Below are 26,851 nucleotides of genomic sequence, written 5' to 3'. Positions count from 1 at the left end.
TACATGGATAGTATACATTCTACCCTTCTGTTGTGTTATGGTCAAATTTGACTGATTTAAAAGTTTTATTTCTAATAAATGTAGTTAATTTGATCAGCCTGACCTAAAATTCCATGACTTTGTCCACAAAGAGGATATCAGAAGTCAATTCAACTCTGGGGAAAGGAATGTTGCTGAATGTGTGGTGTGGATGTAAGTGGGGGTATGCATGTTTTCCTTTTAGTATGATAATTAGAACCATTAACCCATTTACGTTCACATTCAGGGGTTTAGCAGACGCTTTTGTCCAAAGCAACTTACCAGGCATTTCTACCCTGAGCACCTAGTCACACATGTTAATTAATTTTTATTTTATTTTCAGAATGCAACCTGCAAGGAGAGAGCCACGATACAGTGTGCGGGATGTCATTGAAATGGTCCAAAATGGAGATAGTGAGGTGGAAATGGAAAGCAGTGACACAGATGAAAGCGGTGAAGACTCTGATAAAGATGTCTTCAAAGAAGTGGACAAAGAAAACCAACCACCCATGGACTGTCCAGCTGATAATTACGTGGACATCGAGCCAAAAACAAATAAACACACCATGTCCCGTGACAGGTATCGCTGGCTGAAAAAAGACTTCATCAGTCCCAACACTGATTTTTCTGGCGTGGAACATCTGTAAACACCACTGCAAAGGAAATCGAAGAAATGCTTGGCATGTACCTGAAGATGGGCCTGGTACAAATGGCTGGAACCCGTATGTATTGGGAGACAGAGACGCGGTACTCCCCTGTTGCTGATGTGATGCCACGCAACAGATTCCAATCCCTGTTGACGTCATTACATTTTGTAAACAACATGACAGTATCTGAGACGGCAAAGAAAGACAAACTATGGAAACTCAGACTGTGGCTTGATTCATTCAGAGAGAAATGCCTACAGGTGGTACCAGAAGAGCACAACTCTGTGGATGAGATGATGATTCCTTTCAAGGGGAAATTCAGCAGCATCAAGCAATATATGCGAGGCAAGCCAAACCCATGGGGATTCAAAGTATGGTTGAGAACTGGAATCTCTGGCATGATGTGTGAAACAGTTTCTGGTCAGTTTTCTGCAGTGTTGAACTAGAGGCATGTCTTTGTCCAATACAACAACCAGGTTTCTCAGGCTCAGTTTGACAGACTTACATAAGTCACCTAAGTACTGACTCAACCCTGGAACCTTATCATCAGGCGCAATAACCCCTGAGTTATCTATCATAACCTCAGGTTCTACGAGTTGGTGCGAAGCCCTCTAACGGCTTCGCTATTGGTTTACCCCGAGGCACCGCCTCGTCTCTGAGAATGCTTAATGAACTCGCCACCCAGCAGGGGGCAGTCCACTTCCTATAAAGGCGGGAAGCACCCGCCGCACTTCCTCCAACTGAAAACTCAGCGAGAAGGGCGGCCGCTGGGCGACGAGGTTAGAGGGCTTCGCACCAACTCGTAGAACCTGAGGTTATGATAGATAACTCAGGGGTTCTACGTCATTGGTGCTCCGCCCTCTAACGGCTTCGCTATTGGTTTAACCCAAAGGCGAAGCCTGACGGGATAAATGTACCCCCAGCTGGACGCCGCTCCTGAAGCAGCATCGCTAGGGCCCCACCGGCCCAGGATCCAAGTCCACTGGAGCCGTGGGCCTTGAGGGGGGCACAGCAGCGCTCAAAACCGTATGAGCTACTGATCCCGCTGTCACGTCGAGGAGATAGGCCTTAGCAAAGGTAGACGTGGACGCCCAAGAGGCAGCTGAGCAGATATCCTCTGCTGCCACACCCCGCAAAAGAGCCACTGAGGCTGCCACACCACGGGTGGAATGTGCCCTCAGACAGCTAGGAGCGGATCCACCCGCTGCTTGGTAGGCCCGGATAATGGCCGATCTCACCCAATGAGAGAACCTCTGGGGGGAGATCGCCTCTCCCCGTCGGCATCTACCGTGGCAGACAAAAAGGGCATCAGAGCGCCTAAACACGGCCACCCGCCGCAAGTAACAGGCCAACGCCCTCACTGGACACAACAGGTGGAGACGTTCCTGACCCGGGTCCGAGTGGGGCGGCGGATGAAAGGCCCGCAGCGTGAAGGTCGTCGCCTAGAACAAGGAACTCAGAATCTTTGGGCGGAACGCTGGGTTAGGACGCAAAGACACCGAAGACTCCTCGACGCCAAAGGAAGACACTCAGGGCTAATGGAGAGGGCACAAGCTCACTCGCTCTCTTCGTGGTTGTTAGTGCCAGAAGGAGCGATACCTTGAAAGACGAGATATCCAGTGGGACTTGGTCAAGAGGCTCGAAGGTCGGGCCTGTGAGAGAGTCCAGTACCAACTGGAGATCCCACTGAGGGCTGGAAGGCCTTGCAGGAGGTCGAAGCCTTCAGGCACCCCGCAAGAAACGTGCCACCAGAGGGTGGGTGCGAGCCGAAGCACCCTCAAACCCGACATGCCTCGTCGCTATGGCTGATGCGAACACTCAGCGTCGCCACAGTCCGTCCGTTATCCAGCAAATGTTGCAGGAAAGACAGGATAGCGGAGACCAACAGGAGCTGGGGTCCAAGGACTTGTCTGAACACCAGCAGGAGAAAATCCCCCACTTTGAGGCATAAAGCCTGCGTGTTGATGGGGCCCGGGCGTTCTCCAGCGTGTGGAGAACGCCCTTGCTGAAGTTCACCGTGAACCCCAGGTTGGCAATATGGCTCAACACCTTCTGTGTGTGAGCGTAACTTTCTGCCTCTGGCAAGGATCAACCAGTCGTCCAGATAGGTCAAGATCCTTACCCCACTCACTCTCAATGGCTCCACTGCCGCTTCCACACACTTGGTGAAGGTCCTGGGTGCCAGAGAGTAGCCGAACGGAAGTCGAGTGTATTGAAACACACAATCCTCGAGGGCGAAACGCAAGTACTTTCGAAGTCTCTTGACTATCGGTATGTGAAAGTACGCGTCGGTCAGGTCGATAGATGTCATCCAATCTCCTGGACTTACACCTGATAGCAGTTTCTTGACCGTCAACATGCGAAACGGGCGGGTAGCTATGAACTTGTTCAAATAGCTGAGGTCCAGAATGGGCCTCCAACCCCCGGTCTTCTTCGGCACGAGGAAGTACCGGGAGTAAAACCCTGTCATCATCTCGGCTGCAGGAACCAGTTCTACAACCTCCTTCTGCAGCAGAGTAGACACCTCGTTTCTCAAACAGGATAATTTCTCCTGCTCCGCCAGACGAGTCCAGAGAATCTCTGAAAAACGCGGGGGTTGACGGGCAAATTGTAGCGCATAGCCCCGCCTGATTACTCCCCCCAGCCAAGTGGAATGAAGTAAAACCAGGCGACTCCAAGCCGAATAATGTTCTGTCAGAACCGCAGCCCTGGCGAACTTTGGGTTGTCCTCCGGCCCGCCCCCGCGAACGTCCAAGAGCGGGCCGTAGACGAAAGGGCATCACACAAGCCGCGTCTCTATCTCTTGAATCAACAGAGCATGTACTCGAGTTGGATTCACTAGAACCCCCACTCTCATACATAAAATCCGGCTCTGTGGGAGAAACGTGCAAGTGCGCGTGAGAAACCTCAGATGCGCGTCGTGCGTGTTCCCTTTCCCCCCCGGAAGTCTTCCCAACTCCCTGAGCACTTCTTAGTGTCACCGGAGCTGACAAAACCTGCGATGTCGAGGAATGTGCTGGAGAATTAAACCGGAGCTGATGTGAGTTCAGAATAGGTCGCGCGTGCGTCGGCACCGCAATCATTCACCAGGTCCCGTACATTCTCAAGCTCCGCTGGCGGTCCTGACCTGCTCATCACTCGTGAGATCCGACCGCCACGTACCTCTCCAGTTGACCAGAAGGGGCGGAAGTTCCTCGCCCTCGCCTGGTCTCAGGACGGCGAGAAAACTCGCGCGTAAAAGCACCATGTTCCGTCAGTTCCATGGCGTTTCCTCTTTTCCGCCGCCAAACGTGACGTCCTGGTGCCAGTGCTTGTTGACAACGCTGTGGGGGAAGGAACAACCTCCGGTCAACATAGACATGTCTGGACTAGTTCCACTCACCTCAGCTGTCAAGCTCTGTCGGGCACGAGCGCTGGTCAACGCGGAAGTAAACACAGCTGACTAAGCAGGTCTCGCGGACCTCTGCTCGTCTGTAAACAAAACACATGTGGTTGGAGTCTGCCCCTCATTCGTGTGGACAGACTCCGTTATTACAGTCTCGGCATGACCCGGACGAAGGGGTTTAAAACCTCCTTCGAACTGTGTTCTGAGAGGAAACTCACGCCGTCTATGAACGGCGGAGCATGTTAGCTTAGCATTAGCGGCGAAAGTTTCTAATGACGCCTGTGAATACGTCACACTCACAGGCGGAAACACATGCGCACTACTAACATCTCTCAGAACGAACCACAGAAACGTCATACGTTCTCTTGTTTTATTCCCTACACATGCCTTTGAATGAATAGGGGGGAGGAGCCCTCGGCCGACGACTCCGCTGCGGCTGCTGGCTCCCCAGCTCACGCTGCGGATCTTGGCGACGCTCACTCGTCGCCCGCCGCCGATGTTGTTGGTGCTGCTGGGGTGGCTGGTCTCTGGTGACGCTTCCCCCAGCACCAGATGATGAGGCCTACGAACGGGATCTCCATCTCCGAGCGCCATATCCCCGTCGCGCCTCGTCATCACGCCGATGCAGGTGATGGCGGAGCTGCGCTGCCTCCTGCCGGGCCATTCCTCTCCATGGTGCGTCCGTTCCATGGTGTTTCTCCGCCAAACGTGACGCCATCTATGGCATTTTCTCCGCAAAACGTGACGTCATCCATGGCGCCGGGATTTTTTTGACAACGCTCATCGGCGGTCAAACCCCGTCAGCGCATGTCAACACGGAAGTGGAGTAAACACAGCTGATCAAGCCGGTCTCGTGGACATTTGCTTATCTGGAAACAAACACACAGACGGTTGAGTCTGCCCTTCATCCGTTATTACAGTCTCGGCATGACCCGGACGAAGGGGTTTAAAACCTCCTCCGAACTGTGTTCTGAGAGGAAACTCTCGCCGTCTATGAACGGAGGAGCATGTTAGCTTAGCATTAGCGGCGAAAGTTTCTAATGACGCCTGTGAATACGTCACACTCACAGGCGGAAACACATGCACACTAACACCTCTCTCAAGTGAACCCGTCGAGTGCTGCAGGAGGGCCATGTGGCCTGCAAGAGATACTTACCTGATCACTCTCGCATACTTCATGGTCGACTCCATGCAGCGAGCCAGTCGTCCTCCTCGTCGACGTCTGTTCATGATCGAGGAACGACTCAGCTCGACTCATCAGGGTCCAACACGTTGGAACGTGAGCTTGTCGAGTGCACCGCACAAGACTGCCATGTTGTTTGTTTTTCTTAAACAACATGGCATTAACCTGTCTTGATCATAATCATGATCTCTGAGGCGGCGTGGGTCGACAAGCCTCAAACGCTTCCCGTCACTGTCAAAAGCCGTGGGAAGCGCTCGGAAGCGCATCACGTGTGATTTCATGATGCCATATTTATAACCACGTCAAACAACCTGACATCATGCACAGCAACATGTCTAATGTTCATCGTTCGTTTCTCCAGATGGGTAAAAAGACGACTGCTGAAAATGCGGCGAGGGAGCAGTGGGGCAGCAAAGCGGAGTTTGTACTCGCAGTCGCGGGACACATTGTCGGTCTGGGCAACGTCTCGAGGTTTCCGTACCTTTGCTACAAAAATGGAGGAGGTAACATCAAGTTTGAATCCAGTTGATTTAGATTCAGTCGACACCCGTTTCATTGTCCAGATTCAAGTCCATCGTGATTTGGATCATTGGCCTATTTGTACTTAAATTTACAAGTATTATTAAGAGCAAAGGTATCAAGAAAAGACAAATAGTTATAAAGCAATAGTTCCTATGATTGACAAGAAGAAACATTGTAAATGGCTGTAATAATAATAATAATGTAATACAAACAGGGGAAGATGAACTGACGTGAAGTTCATAAAAGTTAAATTTTTCTGCATTATTCCTGTTGGCATCTCACAAAAGTTGTTACGAATATTTGAATTTTTTCATCACTTAACATCTGAAAAAAAACTTTTCTTGGTTAGAAGTTAAAAATGCTGGATTCTTTGTTGAAGTTATCACATTTGAATTAAGTCCTCCTGCTGATCACATATAAATTATAGATGATTATTCGAATTGTTGTAGTCTGTTTTCTTCGTGTTTTCAAGGAGTCTTCTTCATACCTTATGTCATATTCATGGTCACCTGTGGCATCCCGGTCTTCTTACTGGAGACGTCGCTGGGTCAGTTCACCAGTCAGGGTGGAATCCTGGTTGGAGAAAGATCGGTCCTCTCTTCGAAGGTAAGTGTCCTCCTAAATGTATTATCCAGACAGGATCCTCCATCAACTCTTACCACTCATTAAATGATATTCGATCGCCAGAAGAATATCAAAATAAAATAATTTCTAAAAAACGATTGTTTTAAATCTTACATTTTTGGGTTTATTAAGGTTTATTAAACTTAAAGTTTATACTTCAACACTAAATTCATGGATTCCTGTAAATAAAAATGGTGAATCTTCTCAGCATCGTTGCAAGTCATTTATTGATCCAAAAGAAAAGAAAAAACTTTTTCTTAACTTAATGTAAAATTTTACCTCTTAGTATTTTCTGTTTGTTGCGAATATTATGAAAAAAACCCTCCCAAAAAAACCCTCTCTTGAACGTTTTGATTTGTGACAATAACAATAATAATTACCAGATAAAGAACATTACACTGTTTTGACCTATACTATAATTACAATACTACTTTACTATAATACTAATACTACTACATCATAATATTCTATTTAATTTTTAAATTTTGATTCATAAAAAGAAAACAAAATCTTATACTAAACTGCCTAAAATCAGTCTTAATTAAAACTATGTATCTCTTTCTTCAGTATTTTCTTTTTGTTTCCAGAAGTTATTATTTTTCAAGCTTTTGTTGGGAATATTATGCAAAAATAAACTATAAAAAACAAACGAAAAGTCTTATGAACTGTGACAATAATAATAATTATTACAAGACGACACATTTTGACCAATCAGGTGTCTTAGGAGTGTAATCAGTTGATTGTCAGTCTGGTGTTGCTTTTTTTAGCTGAAACTTCAATGGTTAAAATGTGCATGCTCGATCGGTTGGAACAAAAACACGCACCCACTGCGGCCCTTGATGACCGAGTTTGCCCACCCCTGAGTTAGACTGATCATATGATGATTAATTTATTTATATTATTTCTGGTGATATGAAAAAGCTCTAAACCCAGTTGAACCTTTTCCGATCTTCAAATGTGAAAAGGGATCTTGTGATAATGAAGACTTGATTCAAACCTCAGGTTTAGGTCACGGCAGCCAAGTCGTGGTGTTGTACTCAGGATCGTATTACATCATCATCTTGGCGTGGTCGGTCCTCTACCTCCTCTCATCCTTCAGCTCCGAGCTTTCGTGGGCGAACTGTGGCATCAGCTGGAACAGCGGTAACCCCCCTTGACAGTTGTGTTGCAGATGTGATACTCACTTCTCTGTCACACATTTCAAGTGAGTTCAACAACCAATCCGGTTTGATGTTCACGAACGGAAGCGGAACGTCATCAGTTGCGGAGTGATGGGAGTGAGTTTGAAGCATAAACCTGTTTTTGTTGAGTCCGGATTCTGGGATTGTCGAACGGGATTGACAAATTAGGCACCGTGCGATGGGATTGTGGAGTTGTCTACTTTCTGTCTGGGTGTTGTGTTACTTCTGTATCTGGAACGGCATCAAGTCCACAGGGAAGGTATGCACAACATCTTTACAATTTATTTCAGTATAAACTATAGAGATAATTTCATTCATTCTAGTTACTTGTTGCCAAAATATCATCCACCTCTATATATGTAGGTATTAAATTCTGTGTTGTGTCAATGATAATCCATCCATTATAACTGTCTTTTCCAGGTGGTTTACTTCACTGCCACTTTTCCATACCTCATGCTGATCGTGTTGCTTGTTCGTGGGGTGACTTTACCGGGAGCCAAAGAAGGAATAATATACTACCTGTACCCTGACCCGTCCCGCCTCAGTGACCCTCAGGTGAAGATCTTTCTTTTTAACGTTTTAAGTTCATCCCTTGATCTTCTAGATTTGGAGATACATCTACCTGTTAACTGAGATATTATATATATATATATATATACAGTGTATATATATATACTGTATATATATATATACTGTATATAGTTTATAGTTTATATATAGATATAGATATAGATATAGATATATAAACATATCTATGTACTGTATATAAGCCTAGAGGGTCCTGTCTTCTGTGAAGCTGATAGCAATGCTTTGTTGATATTTTTCACTCACTAAACTAAATTAATCAAAGAGAAAATCGTTCCCCTTTTATGTGGAACCAGTGAGCCTGTCTCTACGTTGTGGTCTTCTTTTAACATTTTAACTCTGGCCGATATTTCGGCACTAGTGAACAAGATGAAACCCTCCTCTTGCTCGTCAGACGTCCTTCCATGTAGGTTCTTTATTAAAGTATTTGATGTAATTGGCCCCTGGGTTACCAAAATGGTAAACCTCTCCCTGTCCCCAGGGGTTTTTCCTGATGCATTTAAGCATCCCCTTTACTCACAAGCCAGGCTTAGACCTTACCAACCTCAGTAATTGTAGGCCTATTTCTATGCACCAATTCTTGTCCAAGATCTTGGGGAAGGTGGTTTCTGAGCAGCTGTCATTGTTCCTGGACCAGTCTGGCTTCCTCAGCCTTTGACACAGTTAATCACCAGATCCTGCTAAGAAGACTGAGGGATGAAGTGGGACTGTCTGGGTCTGTGTTACAGTGGTTCTCGCCATACCTTTTTGGGCGCAATTACAGTGTATCTGCCAATCAAATAAGGTCTGAATCAGCGGATCTGTTCTGTGGAGTCCCTCAAGGTTCTGTTTCGGGTCCTTTCTTTTTTTTTGCTATACTTGAATCCCCTGGGTAAAATCATTCAGAGATTTTCTGATGTTTCTTACCACATTTTGCTGATGACATCCAGCTTTACTGTTCATTTGATCCAACTGAGCCCCAGAGGCTGAACAGCTTAGTCAATTGTTTGCTGGAAATCAAACAATGGCTGAGTGAAAACACTTTACAGCTTAATGTGTACAAAACTGAAACTCTGGTAATTGCTCCTGATGACAAGGTTCCAGGGTTGAGTCAGTACTTGGGTGACTTAGGCCAGTCCTTCAAATTGAGCCTGAGAAACCTGGGTGTTGTATTTGACAAAGACATGTCTCTAGTGCAACACTGCAGAAAACTGACCAGATACTGTTTCCTTCAATTGAGAAAAATCTCTAAACTTAGGAAAATTATGTCACAACATTGTCAGAAAAACTGTTCACAATGTTTCACAGACAAATCAGTTCAATAGCAAAAGATTCACACTCACACCAGTACGAGATTGTTCTTCACTCGAGAGGAGACAGCCAGAACCAACGCGGAAGTTAGTTCACACCGACTGTCCGACGAAGTTCCAGCGTCCCTCCCTTTTTATTCAGTTTGTTCAAAGCAAAACACATTTTGGGTTTACATCAAAAGCAGTCTCTTCTGCTCATCCCCCCTCCCAACTTAGTTTGTCCTTAGTAAGATTCATTGTGCAGGTTACATCACAGCATTGGCATCAGCAGTTCAAAACAGTCTTACAGATAACACTCAAGGTTAGGGAGCATCCCACAGTTATCTGCTCTTTCTCACCTGCCCCCTCCCAACTCATTCCCTGTTCCTTCACTTGCCCTTGCTGACCCCTGATGGGATATATCTTGTGAGGAGTTTCAAAACACATACACATTGTGCTTAAGGCAATCACTGGTTTCGAACACATATGCATTTGTGGTAAAGAAGTGAACACATTAATATTGTGATAACGTAGTAAGCAGTTTAAAACACATTAATATTGTAATAAAGCAATATTTCTTTCACATTTCCCTCCTGTTTATCAATATTAAACAGTGTTTTAAAAGACTTATTGCTGAAATGGGAAGAAAACTATCCCCAAAAACCCTTCCTGGGGGCAAAAAGAAGATAGAAACCCTTTCCCAGCAAGAAGCCAACATTTCATTACATATATATACAACATTTCCCGACATTTCCAATTTGTAAAACACTCGGCTCATAACCTCTGCCTTGGTAGACTTTTCAGTTACAGCGTCAAAATAAACTGGAATATCATCTATACATTTTAGACTTCGCATTCTGAGTCATCTTCAACTGGCACCAACTCGTATTGTGCCATGGCTATAGTGACATGAGCGGCTACCTTGACGCTAACTGCGTCCATCATTTTAGCCATCATTATACGCAAACAAGGAATACTACCACTACTACTATTAAAATTAAAAATGAGATAATAGCCATAATTATACCGGCAATAGTTAGGATTACATTTTTCCAGCTACGAACGTGTCGTTTAACCATTGTAAGACTGGATTGGGGACCACACCTTCCATGCTTTGAGTTTGGCATCAAAGTACACAGGTGTATTACTAACCATTGGTGAATCAGGAATGCTTCTTTTCGCTCTCGCGTCGGTTAAATTCATGTCTACAATTTGGTCATCATCATCCAACACATAATCATCATTCAACACATAAGTCTTTTTCTCTTGTACTCCTGTTACATAAGCACATTTACCCGTCCATTCTTCCACCAATCTGTTTCTCAAAACCCCACCTCCACACCACCACCACAACTGAGATCGAATGACGTGTTTCAAGGCATTCTTTGACAAGTTAACAGTTTGATCACAGAACGATGCATTCAACTTCCCATAATCCCTGCAGACGTCTTTACCACAGGATGTTCGGGAGTAACAAACAAATTTGCCCCCTGTCGGTGGATGGAACAAGAAGGGTTTGGACGTTGCTCCGATTATGGGGTACCTTTGAGCATATGGCATGCAGTAACTTGTCACTTTGAAACCCTGTGTCATGTTCATCACGCATGACGAGTTTCCAATCGGCTCAACCAGTGTTACTGCTGCCCTCGGTCTCATGCAAACTGCACAATCCTTTCTGATGGATCTGGCAATGTTTACAATGTCAACTGCCAACAATTCTTTGATGGTTTCTCCGTTGGGAGGAGGTGTGTCTTGGTTTCTAAGATTGGTCTGTAGCATACTTTTATTAGGACGAATGGATCTGCACCATTTGCATACCAGGCCCATAGTGTCAAAACGCTACAATCTGTTTTATCTTTGTTTGGGAGTTCTGTCATGGCTTTAAAAGTGAATATCAGATTCATTCCGCTGTGCGTCATGTACACTTTATCTTTCCAATTTTTTGCGCCATTATTTCGTTTGGCTTTTGGCCAATAATCACCGCTTTCTGTTGTTACATAATTATCCCATCCCCACCATGCATCTCTCTTAGCCGAGGTTTCTTGGGACATGAGATAGAACCAATATTTTGACCATTCATTAAACCGTACAGCCTTGAGTTTTTTACCGGTTGATTCAGTGTGGAAGTTAGCTAATGGAATTGTCAAAACCATGTCATTTGCTAGTTGTGTGAGATTGAAAAAGGTGCCTGTATATTGTTGTAGCCGACTATTATCTCCTATGTCTTTGTGTGTGACATAACCTAGTGGTCCCCTCCCTAAGTAAACACCTTCATTGCATTGGGCTAGACAAAGGCTTGACCCTCCGCAAAGACATCTGTCATCAAATTCCTTGTCTCGTTTGCTTCTAGTAAGGTTCTTAGTTTAATTGAAGTTTCGTTCTACTACCTTAGAATTAGGTGGACCCCACTCTAAGATGTACAATGCCCACAAAAAGACTAGTACCGTTCCCATAATCATAGTACATACAATCATACATTGTCCAAAGTTTCTCACCCATCCGGAACGGAGAAGTCTTTGTGGTTGGTTCATCATTCTTCTCGAGAGTGTGCGTTTGCCGCGGAAGAACTCTCGTTCCATTCGTTGGGGTTTCTTCTGAACCCTCGAGAGCGTGCGTTTACCGCGGATAAACTCTCGTCCGATGCGTTGGAGTGAAGGGCGCTGTGGTCTTTTTGACACGTGAAATTGAGGATGGGGCGCTGTGGTCTTTCATCGGAGTGACAAGGCTGCCGGGCTCAGCAGAGGACCTTTATCACTCTGTCTTTTTGGCTTGTTGAAACGTGGTAGGGGCTCCGGAACCGTCAGGACCAGGAGGCAGTCGTCGAAGTTTGCACTGGGATTGATGAATCCAACCGGTCCGGCCGTCGACCTTTACCGCTGGACTGACAGCCACCACCTTGTGAGGACCGTCCCACCGTTCACTGTCCCACTTGGGTCGTCGCAGCACTTTTAGAAACACCAAGTCTCCAATTTGCACCTGGAAAGTCTGTGGGTCAGGACAAACTGGCAGATCATTGTGCTTACGAATGTCTCTCTGTTCATACAGTCTTTTCATGTGTGCTGGAATTGACCCTCCTGTTATACTCTGACCTTTGGGTGCAAGATCAGGTAGGGTATAAGGTCTACCGTGTATGATTTCAAATGGAGACAATGTTTTCCCTTCAGCGGGTACAATTCTCATACCAATTTCAACGAGACCAACACAATCTGGCCATTGTCTTTTTGTTTCTCTCATTGTTTTCACAAGTCTCGATTTCACAGTACCATTGGTTCTTTCAACCAGTCCTGCGGACTGGGGGTGGTATACACAATGTTGTTTCAAATCAATGTTCAGGAGTTCACCAACTTTGGTTACAGCTTTGTTAAGAAAATGTGAACCATTGTCGCTTCGAATGAGCGATGGAATACCAAATGTAGGAATAATTCGACCGCACAGTGCTTTAACAACTGTCTTTGCATCAGCATGTGCTGTTGGAAAAATTTCTACCCATCTTGAAAACACATCAATGATTACCAAACAATATTGTTTACCTTGTGCTTTGTTCAATTCAATGTAATCCATGCGTATGGTGTGAAATGGTTCTGGTGGTTCTGGGAACTTTCCTCGTTTGGGTCTTAAATAGCCTTGTGCATTGTTCTTTATGCAAATAAGGCACTTGTGACAAAAAAAATTTTGAATATAGAGTGAACCCTTGAACGTGGTAATGCTGTTTTACTTGGGCTACCATCACTCCTGTTGAGACATGGCTCAAACCATGACTCAATTTTGCTGCCCATTCAAACATAGATTTTGGTAACCACGGTTTCCCATCTGATAGTGTACTCAGACCTTTTGAGTTTGTTTCAGCACCTTGTTTTCCCCAATATGTCTTCTCTGTGTGAGGTGCGTTTTGTTGTCTGCTTATTAACACTTCATTTTCTTTCACAGGTGTTTCTTGTGAGGATGTGGTCTTCTGTGCAATCATTGTTCCAACTTGTGGGCTTTTATGTGCTGCATCTTTTGCAGCCTGATCAGCCAGTCTATTTCCAATAGTGACTGGATCATTTCCTGTTAAATGTGCTTCACATTTACATATTGCCAACTTTGGTAGGTGGATGGCATGCAACAATTTTACGAGTAACTCTTTGTGAGCTACTTCTTTTCCTGTTGTTGTTTTAAACCCTTTTCTCGCCCACTGTTGACAAAACACGTGCACAGAACCATATCCATATTATTGACTATCTGTCCAGATAGTTACATCATCACCTTCAAAAATTTCACATGCCTTTATGAGGGCTGCCAGCTCAGCTGCCTGAGCTGAACTAGTTGATTTTAATTTCCCTTGATTAAGTACTTTATCTGCGGTCGTCACCGCGTACCCCACTTAGTTTTTTCCTTTTTCATCTTTACTCGCTGAACCGTCAACAAACACTACGGTTCCTGTCGTTAAAGGTGTATCCGTCAAGTCTGGTCGTGGTTTAGTTAAAATTTGGACTTGGCTTCCACAGTCATGTGGATTGCCATCTAGTGGTGTGGGTACTAATGACGCTGGATTGAGTGCTCCACACCTGACAATGTTAATGTGTCCCTGAGATAACAATACAGCAGTGCAATGTAGATGTCGAGCAGGTGATAAGAACTGCATTTTCGTTTCCAACAGTAAGACTGATACTGCGTGTGGTACTTTCAGAGTCAACGCGTGAAACAGGACGACCTCGGCGGATGCTTGCACAGCGAGCGCCGCAGAGAGCACGGCTTGTACACATTCTGGCGTTGCTCGTGCCACTGGATCCAACTGTTGTGAATAATATGCAACTGGTCTCATCTTGCTACCATGTTTCTGCATCAGGATCGATGTCATGAATCCTCCTTTTGCTGTTACTGTTTGCTCAAAGATGGGACAATTACTCTTATCCGCCAAGACAAATACTTCCATAGTCCAAAATATAGTCAAACAACATTAATTCACACAACAACTATAAAACCACCTAGATTGAAAAACTAGTAGTTAGAAATTCTTCGACCAATTTCAGTATCATTATTCCGACAAAGACAAATTAATTTCAAATTAAAACTTATCAACTCAAACAACATATTCTTCTTTTACATGGAATTAACCTCAATAAAGTCTATAATACTTATTAAAAAAATGAAAAATTGGTTTCCTAAGATTTTACCTTTTCCATCATAGCATTTGTTTCTTTGTCTGTGGTTTCGGTGCTTTAGAAACAGCCGGTTTCTGTTTATCATCCTTTATTTCGTTCACAAACATACGTCACATGTTTGAATCAGGAAAACAATTTTCTGCTAAAAGGTTTTATTGGAAAAGAAAACATTTGTATTTATTACAACTTAACCCAAATTTGTTTCAACAATTTGAAAACCACCTGCTGATGAACAACTTGATCACAAAAAGACTTAACATTAAATTAATGTTTAAATGCTCCATATTTATGTTTGTTTTACTAAGAAAACAACATCCTTTTAATAAAGATTCACGATGCATTTGCGTCGTAACTATATAAAATATATTTCCTTAAGTATGACATGCTTCAATTCGACAAATTTCTTCAACACAATCTTGTATGTGAGAGGTTAATTTCTTCTTCTGATTCATCAGTTTCACATGACGGTGCATTCGGTTGTGACCTTGGTGCCGCCACCTGTTGTAGGCCTAGTCATTCTTCATCCTCAGACGAATCATCAGAGTAGTGTTTTCGTCTGGGTTTATCTCTGCGCTTGCTTTTCTCAGAACAATCTCTGGCAAGATGTCCCGTTCAATAAATAATTTTTAAATGTGATTCCCATAGAGCTGGATGATCTTCCGGAGTCCTACCATGTTTGTTAAAAACATCCATTAATCTGATTTTAAAGTCGTCTATGTTTTCGTCTTCATTCTGTCTGCAGGCTGCTATTTGATTAGGATCAGGTCTCTGTGCATAGATCCGTTCACATCTTTCCAAAATGTCATTCAGGGGTAACATGACTTGTGCATATGGTATGACGTTACCTTGATCATTCAATCCCGTCCACCCCTCCATTACAATCCCGTATCTACTTCCTGTAGATAGTGCCATTAATTTAGCTATCTCGTGACCGTTCAACCTGTGACCAGTGACAAGGTCTCTGATTTCTTTGACAAACTGTTTTATGTCTGCAGCAGGTGTTGCAATAGATTTAACTATGTCTTTAAGTTCTACGGGTGTCCATGGTCTAAAAACATAGAATGGTACATTTGCATCATTACTCGGCATTTGAATCATAGGGAATGCTCCTGTAGTCTGTTCGTTAATATCATGTAGCTTCAGCTCTGATTTTTCTCGTAGTGGATGCTGTGGATTCATTTGTTTTTCCCAATCACCGACCCCCCCCCATACTTCTTGTCACCCGTTTCTCAAAAGTTCCAGATCCAACTTGTAGAGGAGGCTGCTACTGAGTTGTGATTGCGTCTCCCTGAGATGGAGTCACGGCTGGCAAAACTCTCTTTTCAGGGGGGATTGCCGCTGATGAGTTTGATGTCGTCATTGTTGGTGTGTACAATGGAGGTGTCTCAGGCAGGCACGGATATATCTTAGGTATTTCCCTCACTCCGGCCCCTCCCACTTGGTGAACCCGCGGTGTTGGAGTTGGAATTGGCCCCCGCCCGTGCAAATCGGAGGGAGGGAATTCCAACTTTTCTGCTCTAGGGGCATTTCCCCTTTGCACATTATCAGCGATCGGAGACACAGTTAAACTTGCTCCTGAATCATTAATTTGTTCAAATTCATTTTCATCTTAAACAGTTAGTTTAACCTTAGCTGTATCATTATTACTTATCAGGTGTGTAGTTATTGTAGCCTAAAACACTTTCCTGTATCAGTCACTTATGCTCACTTCATTCATGTCAGGTACTGACCACTGCATGATTCTAAAAGCAACTATGTTCATGATGGTTTTGTTATTGGATCAGAAATTTCACTTTAAATCTTTATTTATTTTTTGTAGCACAATTTATTGATACTAAACACACTTTCATTTGTTTTTTATTTTTTATTTTCTGATTCTTTTCCCTTGCTCTGTCATGTCTGTTAGATTCTTTCTTTTACTCAAGAAATCCAATTTCTATGATGGTTTTGTAAACTCTTGGTCAGTTTTACGTTGTCACCAGTTTTGACCGACAAGAATCCCAACAACCTCTCAGTGAGAAAATGGCCCTGGTGTTACAGTAACACCCCGTATTGCAATAATACGGCCTTAAACAGAGAAGAGTTTACCCTTTTCTATTTACTTGTACCTTGCGTCACAATGGCCTTAGATCACTCAGTGATCTCGTGGACGGACTTTTACGTTGTCCCCTTATTTCCACGGCCCGTTCATTTGATACAATGATGCTTTATATCACAATGACACAACTTGGTCAGAAAATCTTAACTGACCTCAATCTCTTCGCTGGTGGAGTTGATCTGGTCTTGGATGCCGTCGGCGTTCTCCCCGGTAGATGATGTCCGACTCCTGGCCTCGTGGAAAGGAGGTCTTCCAGGGGTTTGTAAGACCCACTGGCCGGTGCACCGTGTGGTTCAGGCGTCGTCGATCATCCACCGAAGAAAGGGCGTTGGCATCCGGCTCGAAGGACCAAGTTAAATGTCAGAAAAACTGTTCACAATGTTTCACAGACAAATCAGTTCAATAGCAAAAGATTCAGACGCACACCAGTAAGAGATTGTTCTTCACTCGAGAGGAGACAGCCAGAACCAACGCGGAAGTTAGTTCACACCGACTGTCCGACGAAGTTCCAGCGTCCCTCCCTTTTTATTCAGTTTGTTCAAAGCAAAACACATTTTGGAGGGGTTACACCAAAAGCAGTCTCCTCTGCTCATCCCCCTTCCCAACTTAGTTTGTCCTTAGTAAGATTCATTGTGCAGGTTACATCACAGCATTGGCATCAGCAGTTCAAAACAGTCTTACAGATAACACTCAAGGTTAGGGAGCATCCCACAGTTATCTGCTCTTTCTCACCTGCCCCCTCCCAACTCGTTCCCTGTTCCTTCACTTGCCCTTGCTGACCCCTGATGGGATATATCTTGTGAGGAGTTTCAAAACACATACACATTGTGCTTAAGGCAATCAGTGGTTTCGAACACATATGCATTTGTGGTAAAGAAGTGAACAAATTAATATTGTGATAACGTAGTAAGCAGTTTAAAACACATTAATATTGTAATAAAGCAATATTTCTTTCACAAACATGCTCTGGAGCTTGTAATCCATGTGTTTGTGTCTTCTCGTTTAGACTATTGTAACAGTTTATTTTGGTGTCTAAACAAGAAGGAGCTGTCTCACCAGCAGTCAAAACAAAACTAGAATTCTGACCAACTCTAGTAGAAGAACTCACATTTCTCCGATCCTTAAAGCTCTTCACTTATGTCACTTCCCTTATTGTCACAGGATATACAGTACATGAGCAAGCTCTTACCATCAGGAATGAAGAAGATTTCACTGAAACCACAAAAGTAAAAAAAACTGTAGGGAAAAATTGTGAAAAGATTATGTGTACAAAAGTATAAGTTCGGGTGCTACACTTACCTTGAAACTTATGCTGTGCTGATAAAGCTCCACGAAGCATTGTCCTCATTGTCTGAGCCACTTTTTTTATGAAGCTACTAGTTTAACGTTATTTCACACTTATGCATGAGATCTGTGTTTCACGAGGCTTCATCTGCACCATGTGTTGCATTTAACCAGTTCAAAAGTTTCGAATTCCTCTCTCTGCATCTGCTCCAGGTGTGGATGGACGCTGGCAGCCAGATCTCCTCTCCTATGGTGTTTGCACTGGTGTGCTAACATCTCTAGGCAGCTTTGTATATCAAGAGGCTCTGGTCACGACCATCTCTGACCTGTATGCTACCTTCCAAGACCTGTATGCTACCTTCCAAAGACCGTGTCAACGAAAAATCGTATTTTTTAAATTATTTGTTTTCATATTTTCTGGAATGATTGGTTTTATTTTGACTCAGTAGAACTTTTTTAGCTGTTGTTTGATGATACTTCTCTCTACACAACAAGATTTCTTAATGACCCTAAATATGATTGAGTGTTCAATCAGAGAAGTAAAGTAAAATACTGACAGACTTTTTTTTTAAATACCAAAAAAGATAGACCCTAACACAACAAGAGACATACTGATTTTTTTTTTTAAATCAACATGTATAGAGCTACGTTACATTGCAGGTACACGGTTCTGGCATTGGGGGAGCCAGAAACATCATATTCAACCTCACATGTTGGTGCTTTAATAAAAGCAGCTCCCAACCTTTTCTTTTTCTTTTACAACTGCCTGTCTTGAGATTTTACAGCACATCAGGAATACTTGGTAACAACATTAAGGGTAGTTTTGGGCACTAACGCCTCTTGTTGCGACTGTCTTGTTACAGAGGGCTACAGCCGTATATACATCTCACTTTTACTATTCATCATTTAATATTGAAACCTCTGAAAAAACTTGAAAGTAGGTATTTAAAAAATGTTCTTTGAAATCCAGGTTTTTCAGTAACAGTTAAATTCACTTAAGATTTATCAGTATAGGTGTAATGGAAACCCATGCTTGTGTGAACAAGAATATATCTCATTACCAGTTTAAACATTTTTTTTAAATACTTTTGAGATTTAAAGATTTCTCTTTCATGTTAATACAATTTGGCATATTCCTAGCTTGTTAGCAGGTAAAGCTAATGTGTATATACAATATACAATTATCTTACGATACGAATTGATATATTTAGCTCACAAAACAATTTTATACGACATATTCAGCTCACGATCCAATTTGATAAAACATATTTCGATACATTTTTGAAATCATTTTCGTAACTCTTTCAGGGGTCATTTTAGTGACATCTTTACACACTCCTTTGGTTGAATTTATAGAACTGAAAGACTGAAAGACAGAAAATGTCCAACCATGAGCTTTAAAAGCTGCTGGAGTCGACTGTATCCTCTTATACTCAGTCATCGCCAGGATCCCGCTGGATTTCATGATGTAAAGACTAGCGGCTGGAGGTTTAATCGTTACACAAAAAAACAACAAACGCTGTTATTATTTGAATGTCAATTCTAAATACAAAAGTATATATATTTGAATATATAGCATTTAGAGGATGACATTTCATTCAACCCCCCCAGTAAAAATCTTTTAAATTTATTTATTTTCAAGATTTCAAGATATTTTATATTTCTGTATCGAAACATTGTCTGTATTTTGAATCAACACAAGTATACAACAAGTTAGCCACAAAATGCTAACAGTTGAAATGCTAACGACACTCTTCGATAAATGAAACGAATGTCATTTTAATTCACAAGGATCCGTTTGGATAAATGATGACAATTGTGGCCTGCAGGGGGGGCTGTACATCTTCCAGCTGTTCGACTACTACGCCTGCAGTGGGATGACCCTCCTGCTGTTTGCTGTGATCCAGTGTGTCGGGATAGGATGGATCTACGGTGAGTTGACGTAAGTTTGAGAAATGAATCCGGCAAATAGTGATCGTCTTGTATGTTTTTATTCTGAAGGTGCTGATCGTCTGTACGACAACATCCGGGACATGATCGGATCCAGGCCGGTGTCCTAAATGAAATATTTTGACTTGACACTGAAGCAGGAAGTGGGGACAAACAGGAAAAGGGGGCAGACTCTCGGTCCAGTACTTCTACATATTTTTCCACAATTTCACCCGTAGTTATTATAACATTTTATGGTGTTTTTTTTTAATTGCTAAATTGTTATTTTAACTTCAGGAAACTTAGAATTGAAATAAGTTAAATTATTGACACCATTTATTTACATTAGAACCTAATTAATAAAGTCTATCTAAGTAAGTAAGTAAGTAAGTAATATATATTTATATAGCGCTTTTCGAGACCAGGGTCACAAAGCGCTTTAACAATCAAAACAATACTCAAAACAGTACATACTTCAAAGATCAAGACAACACCGAGAACAACACAGGAGTTCGAGAAATTCAAGGAAAAGCCTGAACAAATAGAAACGTCTTAAGATGTTTCTTAAAGGAGTCAGTAGACTCCATCAAGCGCAAAGAGAGAGGAAGATTGTTCCAAAGCTTAGGAGCAACAGCCTGAAAAGATTTCTCTCCTCTGGTCCTGAGCCGTGTGCGTGGAACCATAAGTAGATTCTGATCCACAGACCTCAGAGCCCGAGCTGGGGTGTAAGGCTGGATCAGATCAGTGATGTAAGGAGGAGCCTGACCATGAATAGCTCTGAAAGTAAGAACCAGAATTTTAAAGTTGATCCTGAAAGAAACTGGAAGCCAGTGAAGAGTTTTAAGGACCGGAGAAATGTGAGTTCTTCTACTAGAGCGGGTCAGAATTCTCGCTGCAGAGTTCTGAATCAACTGCAGGCGAGACAGCTCCTTCTTGTTAAGACATGAAAACAAACTGTTACAATAGTCCAGACGAGAAGAAACAAACGCATGGATTACAAGCTCCAGATCATGTTGTGACAGCATTTTCCTAAGTTTAGAGATTTTTCTCAGTTGAAGGAAACAGTTTCTGGTCAGTTTTCTACAGTGTTGAACAAGAGACATGTCTTTATCAAATACAACACCCAGGTTTCTCAGGCTCAGTTTGACAGACTGACCTAAGTCACCCAAGTACTGACTCAACCCTGGAATCGTATCATCAGGAGCAATCACCAGAGTTTCAGTTTTGTCCACATTAAGCTGTAAAGTGTTTTCACTCAGCCATTGTTTGATTTCTAGCAAACAATTGACTAAGCTGTTCAGCCTTTGGGGCTCAGTTGGGTCAAAAGAGCAGTAGAGCTGGATGTCATCAGCAAAAATGTGATAAGAAACATCTGGAAATCTCTGAATGATTTTACCAAGGGGAATCAAGTACAGCAAAAACAATAAAGGACCCAGAACAGAACCTTGAGGGACTCCACACAACAGATCTGCCGATTCAGACCTCATTTGATTGGCAGATACACTAAAACTGCGCCCAGAAAGGTAAGATGAGAACCATTCTAACACAGACCCAGACAGTCCCACTTCATCCCTTAGTCTTCTCAGCAGGATCTGGTGATCAACTGTGTCAAAGGCTGACGACAGATCCAAGAGAACCAGAACAGTGAATTTACCAGAGTCAGCCGACATCATGATGTCACTGGACACTTTCAGTAAAGCTGTCTCCGTAGAGTGATGTTTACGGAAGCCAGACTGAAACTTCTCATGGATGTCGCTCTGATCCAAGAACAAAGACAGCTGCTCGGACACCACCTTCTCCAAGATCTTGGACAAGAAAGGGAGCTTAGAAATAGGCCTGAAATGACTGAGGTCAGTTGGGTCTAAGCCTGGTTTTTTGAGCAGAGGCTCCACAATGGCATGTTTAAATGCATTGGGAAAAACCCCTGTGGAAAGGGAGAGGTTCACCATATTGGTAACCCAGGGGCCAATTACATCAAATACTTTGATAAAAAGCCTACAAGGAAGGACGTCATCTGAGCAAGAGGAGGGTTTCATCTTGTTCACTAGTGCTGAAATATCACCCAAAGATACAGCAGAGAAGGATGACCAAGAGGAGGAGATGGGCTCAGAGACAGTAGGGGTTCCCAACAAAGGGGGAGAGATTTTCTCTTTGATCAATTTAATTTTGTCAATGAAAAATCTCAACAATGCATTGCTGTCAGCTTCACAGAAGACCGGCGTGATTTGAGGAGCAGGAGACACGAGAGAATTAATCGTGTCAAACAAAACTTTGGGGTTTTTCCTATTTGCTGCTACCAGTTTTCTGATGTAATCAGATCTAGCAGTTTCTACCATCTCATTGTAAGAAGTCAACAGATCCCTGAGGTGAAGTCTGTGCACCTCAAGTTTAGTAGACTTCCAGAGACGCTCAGTCTTTCGACAAAGTCTCTTCAGACTCAGGAGATCTTCATTTGTCCAAGGGCACCGTTTTTTCTGAATTTTCAAGTTCGATTTAACAGGTGCCACTTGATCTAGTATTTCAACACAATGATCAGTAAAACAGTGACTCAAACTGTCCACATCTGGACAGTCATCAAAGGAAAGACGGTCAAACATAGCAGAAAAACTGTCTGCAGTATCGGCTGAGATGACACGCCTCTGAGACCTAACTTTCAAAGGCTTAGGTTCAGGGATGAAGTCCAGGTTGAACAAGACAAGAGAATGATCACTCAGATGGACATCATGTACAGATACATTAGAAATGTTCAGGCCAAGAGTAAAAACTAAGTCTAAAATGTGGCCTTTTTGATGAGTGGGTTCAGAAACATGTTGCTCAAAATTAAAGGCTTCAGTTAAAGTTAAAAGTTCTTTAGCAGAACAAGATGTGACGTCATCAACATAAAGATTAAAGTCTCCAAGAATAAGAACAGATTCCATCTGAATAATGGAAGATAAGAAGTCACTAAAGTCTTTCAAGAACATCGCCGCAGGACCAGGCGGACGGTAGATTGACACACAATAGAAAGGTCTTGTAGAACCAACCAAGATCATCTGAGACTCAAAAGAAGTGAATTCCTGTGTCTGAATCACTTTGCAAGAACAACTCTCCCTAAAAACAGTAGCAAGACCTCCTCCACGACCAGAGAGGCGAGGCTTCCCCAGAACAGCGCTCCCTACTGGACAGAGTTCGTTCAGATGAATAAACTCTTCCTCTCTCTGCCAAGTCTCAGAAAGACATAATAAATCCAAATTAACTCTTGTGAAAAGATCATTAAGAATAAAGGATTTATTAGTAATGGAGCGAACATTAAGAAGTCCCACATTCAGCACCGATGACGTCACTGACGACGCCGCGTCACTGACAGGCGCGCAGAGCGGGATCTTTGGAAGCGAACAGCGGTCACGTGGGTACCAGCTGTCACTGAAGTTCAACTCGGTTGTAAAAGTCGAATTAAAGAGAGGAAATGAAAAAATCTTACCACCTTTCGTTGAGGTCTGGACAGACGGCAGCACTGATGTGTCGTCACACACAGTGAGAGGGATGTCGATCAAACACCGATGACGTTCGATGACGTCAGAGTTGTTCCGAGCGATCGCAACTGCACGTCTCATCCTGACCTGTACTCCAGCCCGACTCGATCCCTTGTGGAAATCGCCCGGTACTCGAGAGATCAAACGATATTCCACAGAGTCCGAGTCGATGAGAAGCGGAGCCGGAAACACGTTCACCGGACGTTGGTAACGGTCGCGAGTGAAGTCCTCCATCGACTCTCTGATGTTGAAAAGAGCATCACGATCATAGATCCGAGATGCTTGAGACATATCTTAAGTGATATGAGCATAATATCCGGACAAGTAGTCGTTAAAACGACTGTTTTTGGCAATTATTGCAGGAGCTCACGTTTCAAGCAGCCGATCAAAGGCTCACCGGAAGCTTTTTATCAAAGCTAATCTAATATTGTTATAATATTATTAGAGATAATTTATTAAACAACCATCATTATTTATAAGAAATACATTTTTACGTAATTTTAATACTAAATTTAAAATATACATTTTCTGGAAACTAACAATTGAAATCAATTGAAAAATTTTCTGATAAAATGTATATATATTAAATTATTATTTTAATATTATTAAATATAATTTATTAAACTACCATAATTACTTACATTTTTCTGTAACTTTATTACTAAATTTAAATTTAAAATATACATTTTCCGGAAACTAAAAATTGAATTAAATTTAATTATTTTCTGACAAAATGTATTTACATTACAATAATATTATTATAATATTAAATATAATGTATAAAACGACCGTCATTATATCAACGAAATTAATTAATTAATTTTTTTTTGTTATTTTAATATTAAATTTAAAATATACATTTTCCGGAAACTAACAGTTGAATTAAATTAAATAATTTTCTGACAGAATTTATTCACATTAGAATATTATTATATTATTATTAAATATAATGTTTTAAACGACCATTATTATCTCAAAGAAATACATTTCTGCGTAATTTAAATAATTTTTTTTTTATTTAACATATACATTTTGTAGAAACCAACAATTGAGTTAAATTAAACTATTTTCTGACAAATACATTTACATTAGAATATTATTATTATATTATAAAAGATAATTTATTATATTAAATGACCATCAGAATTTTTCATTTTTGCGTAATTTTTAATTATATTAAAAATATAGACTTTCAGGAAACTCGACGACGGTTGCATTGGCACAGTTCAAACAGTGGGGGGAGCCAGAAACAAATCTGCTGCACTGCAAACGTTCAAGAAGATTAACAATATAAATAGTTTTGAAACTGATGCGTGAACAAAAAAGACCATAGTGCTTCACATCGTGTTTTCTTTCTCTTCACACAGAGAGTGAAAATCCTCTGCACTCCTGCCAAAGATCTACCGAGCGGACCTTTAATCCTGAACAGCAAAGCGTTCGCCAGTTTCACTAGTTTGTGCACGCTCAAGGAATTGGAGAAGAAGAAGGATCTGAAGGATATATCCTGGAAGAATCACGTTTGAAAATGAACATATAGCTACAAACGACTGGTTACTTACTTGCTTGATGGAGTCTACTGACTCCTTTAAGAAACATCTTAAGACGTTTCTATTTGTTCAGGCTTTTCCTTGAATTTCTCGAACTCCTGTGTTGTTCTCGGTGTTGTCTTTGATCTTTGAAGTATGTACTGTTTTGAGTATTGTTTTGATTGTTAAAGCGCTTTGTGACCCTGGTCTCGAAAAGCGCTATATAAATAAATATTACTTACTTACTTACTTACTTACTTAATTTAATCAATGTAATCCCTAAACCAACCAGCAGATGCCCTCAGACTCACACCTTATACTTATTAGACTGTCCGGACTGTCTCTGTTTCTTTCCTTTTATCCCTCTCTTTCTTTTTGTAAATCAGTTAAACTGACCTGGAATGTTTGGATTTTAATGGTCATGTATGCTTCAAAAGCACAAGAAGGAAAGAGAAATCTCTAAATTATTTTAGATAATTTCGAGGAGACATATGTGGAGTAAATATTCCAGGGTCAACATATTTTTTTTAAAGTTGTATCGAAATAAAAAAAAAACAGAAAGATCGTGTGCATTTGTGAGTATTTAAGATAAGATAAGAGAATCATGTAAATTCATCATAAATTGTAACAAGTCTTAGCAGTAGAAATTCACATTTTTATACATAAAACAGATAATGCTGTCCTATTTTATGTAAAAATGTTTTTATACTGCTATGACTTTATAAAATCTTATATACTTTATATTAACATACATACATATCATTTTTATTAATCGATATTCATAGGCCATTTTATGGCAATGTCTCTTATTTTATTTTAATTTATTGCATTTTGAATAATTTTGAATCTATTTTTGTTTCATTTCATTTTTATATTCTGTAACAAAAAAATCTTGTTTGAATAAAAGGTTTTCTTATCTGATACACACAAATACAATAATACAATCATATTAAGTATTGTGCATAGTATTACAAAAAAAAGATTAACCCGGAAATGTTCCTATACTTCCAAATGAAAACATCAAATTGACTTCATATGTAAACATACATACATAAATGTGCTTTTCAAGTTTTATATTTTTTAATTCAGTATGTATATGCCATTTCATAGTTAATGTCTCTTATTTTAATTGAATTTATTGTTTTTTATTTTATGAATCTTGTGTTTACAACGCTAGCAATACAAGGGAAGTTTTCTGATTATGATTCTGTTTCACACAATCAAACAATATAGAATCAGAAACTTTTACTGCTAGTGTTTGGAACACAACAAAGTGCTCGGAAATTAGCTTTAATGAGCAAAAATTAGTTTTTTTTTACTAAATAACAACATCAAAGTTACTTCATAAGTTTCTTTCCTACAGGATTCAATAGCTAAAGTGCATTATGGGATTTAAAGGTATAACCATCAGACTGTATTTCACTGGTAACATAGACAACTTTCTCGTAATCGTAGGTAAAGAAGGGGAGAACATTTTTTTAAATAAATATATGTATTGATACCGTGAGCAGCCATTTGTTGAGTTTAAAATTGAGTGTAAAATTGAATTTAAAATACGACAGTTTAAAGGATATTAAAAACCTTGAAGGAAGGAGGGGGAGTCTGGGCATCGGAGATAATAAGGGTCAAGAATCACCTTGGGTTACGTCAGATCTCAAAGACAGTCTTATTCAACGGTTGCTACCCGGCAACACACTAACCCATTAACACACTTAGACCGGAACTTGTTCATAACTTCTTCTTTACGCGCGAGTTTGAATCATTTTATTTTAAAGCTTTACATGTGAAAAAAGAAACACCTTCAAATCTACTTACAAGATTAACTTCCCTCAAGGACATCTTGACTTTCTCCCACTAGGATTTTAGTCAATGATATTTGAAAAAAGAAAATAAATAAAAAAACAAAACTTGAAGTTTATCATACAGGCTAAACAATAAAAAAGAA

At 41.4% G+C, this 26,851-nt stretch overlaps 1 pseudogene across 1 annotated transcript; it reads left to right on the top strand.

Annotated features, from left to right (window-relative positions):
• Positions 1–413: 413 nt before the first annotated feature.
• On the top strand, positions 414–20,398 carry LOC148071370 (sodium- and chloride-dependent GABA transporter 2-like; annotated as a pseudogene). Its single transcript, XR_015712915.1, has 10 exons — positions 414–661; positions 910–1,036; positions 5,595–5,736; positions 6,228–6,361; positions 7,382–7,541; positions 7,585–7,656; positions 7,688–7,819; positions 7,981–8,115; positions 19,769–19,871; positions 19,941–20,398. The product of XR_015712915.1 is annotated as a sodium- and chloride-dependent GABA transporter 2-like (transcript).
• Positions 20,399–26,851: the final 6,453 nt, after the last annotated feature.

This window comes from Callionymus lyra, chromosome 10, assembly GCF_982586985.1.
Source record: "Callionymus lyra chromosome 10, fCalLyr1.hap1.1, whole genome shotgun sequence".
In the NCBI taxonomy this organism is placed as follows: Eukaryota; Metazoa; Chordata; class Actinopteri; order Syngnathiformes; family Callionymidae; genus Callionymus; species Callionymus lyra.
The sequence above is the reverse complement of the archived record's forward strand: the minus strand, read 5'-3'. Positions and strand labels throughout refer to the sequence as shown.